Below are 2,598 nucleotides of genomic sequence, written 5' to 3'. Positions count from 1 at the left end.
GTCCCCTGTCTTAGCCATTGGAGAGGATACAATATTTATACGTCTCCCCAGGATTATTCTTTAGCTAAATACTGAAAGCATGCCTAGTGTTTGGGTGTTTGTGATGAACTTGTACCTCCTAGTTATTTCAATTCTCTTTAATTTAACAAATAGACCCTGCTCTACTTTCACAGAGGAAATACACAGATTATACAGATAGTGGGGAATATACGGATTACAAGGCTCAGACTCTATCCTTAAGAATCAGTCTAGTGGGTAAAACAAATGATCATAGTATAGCGTTGTATTCAGCACAATAAGTGTTCATAAATGATAAAATGCTAACAGACAGTAATGGAGAAAAAAATGATCAGTTATATCTAGCAGGCTTGAGAGTTCTAGATTGAAAATGGAAGCTTGAACTGGGATGTGAAGGATGAGTACACACTCAGTTTAAAATTCCAGGCAGAGTAAGGAGCCTGCAATACATGGAAGAATGAAAGAGCTGGCATGTAAGAAAGAATTACATGTCATTTGGTTGCAGAAGAAAAGAATTAAGTGAATGAAGCAGAGGAAATGGGAATAAATGGTATGGGCAGAATCACATGATACATCTTGGTTATTTCAATTCCTACCACATTTCTTCATGGGAAATCTAGTTCCCCCTTCTCTTTGGGCTTACAATAAAATTCAAATGTATTTCTGGTATGTTATTTCCCTTTCCATGTGAGATGATAATGTATATATTTCATCATGGGTGATTTTCTTGGGTGAAGAAATGAGAAACTGGAAATCTCAAAACAATAAAACATTTTTTTCCAAATGTCTCACTGCTGATCCCTAATGGAACTTCCTTCCATTATTCCAAGAGCTATAATGACTGCTCCTACAGGACCCTGAGGGTTTCTTAGTCCCTTCAACAGCACCAAGTCAACTCTTGATTCTTCCTGAAGGGGTCACTGAGGAGCCCCAGGTAGCAGCTGCCTGCTACCTGTCACTTTTTGAGAAATTATTCAAAGTCTCCTATTCTTGCCTCTGGGAAACAGGCCTATGAAATAGCCCATGCTGTCACACTTCTTGTTGATGTTTAGGGTTTTTTTTTTTTTAATTTCTTGGCTGTGTTTCAAGTTAGGTCATTTTACTGCAGTAGCTAAGGGAAAGTTCTAAAGTTTTCTAGAAAAACCTGCTGAGATGACTTCTTGGCAGCAAAAAATTCAGTGTTCTAGAGTGCCTGGCCAAAGCACAAAGTTCACTTATAAATAGTAATCTCCCTATTCACAGAAGGCAGATGGTCGCCTGTGTAAATACCTGGAGTAATCCTCAATTTTCCTAAATCGGACAGGGAAACAAGGGCAGATTTCTGGACCTCATTCTTTCCTGACTGAATCAACATCTCAAGTGAGTGACGTGGGATCTGCCTTTTAAGGCAGTGCTTATTCCATAGCAACTTTTTTTCTCACTAAAGTTTTAAGAGCTTTGATATAAACTAAAACATTTGAAGACACTGAAGGATTTTGAAAGTTGTGCTGCGGGAAGATTAACCTACTAGCGTAGTACAAGATAGATTAAATCAAGGAGAAATTGGAGGCCATGATGTAGTTAGAAAGTTATTGCACTTTTAAAACAGGTCTACGGGCATGAGGACAGATATTAATCTGGTATTTGGGTGAATGTGTGGCTGTAAATCATGATAATATGTAGAGAAGATTGCCGTATAAATGTTTTCTTTCGATGTGCTTAAAAGACATTTTCTGGCATAACAAACTCTGCCTCATCATTAAGAAATAGTGAAGAGATGGGCATGTGCTTTAACTTAAAAGGGCCAAATGTTCTCTGTGAGTGTTGACATGAAACTGGGAATTAAATATGACCATCCAACTTCTCCAAGAAAGACATGCACTGAATTAATAAGCTTGAGAAAGCTTCATCTCGCCCTAGTTGTGAATGTAACCAGATGGCCAGTCACACATGCCACTGAGAAACACTGAAGTGGTTTTGTCTTTTTTTAAAAACAAACTAGGTTTTGATTATTCCAAGATGAAAGCTATTATGGAAAATGTTCATTGAGATAGGACAACAATGAAGCCGACAAAAATAGCACAAGAAACAAATAAAAATGAGAGGTTTTGTGGGGACAGGCACAAAGCAGGTTTCCAATTCTGCTTTAGTTACTTAGGTAAATGGAATTTTATAGTACAAAAGCTGGACGGGACTACTGAGGCTCCAGTGTTCTTCACTATACAAATGAGGAAACAACAATTCAGAGATGAAGACTTTCCTGTGTCCTTTAACCTACATCACCAAAGCATTTTTATTTATTTCGAAACTGATGCAAGTCATGCCAAAATAAACACATGTATGTGTGCTATCTTACTGATTTTTAAAAAATAAACTTCTTTTTAAACTGAAACATAACATAGATTCAGAAAAATAACACTCACATTGTCAATATTCTAATTGATGAATATTTACAAAATGAATTATGTAAAAATGATGCAGTAAAGAAATAGGACGTTATCAGTAACTCAAAGTTCCTCTTATCCTCTTTCCCATTTACTATTTACTCTAAGCTTATGAGCTCAGGTTGTTTTAAGTTTAAGCCTATTAAAAGCAATGCTA

The sequence above is a fragment of the Mandrillus leucophaeus genome, unplaced genomic scaffold (genome assembly GCF_000951045.1).
Source record: "Mandrillus leucophaeus isolate KB7577 unplaced genomic scaffold, Mleu.le_1.0 Scaffold189, whole genome shotgun sequence".
NCBI classification, from domain to species: domain Eukaryota; kingdom Metazoa; phylum Chordata; class Mammalia; order Primates; family Cercopithecidae; genus Mandrillus; species Mandrillus leucophaeus.
This window is presented reverse-complemented; position numbering follows the sequence as displayed.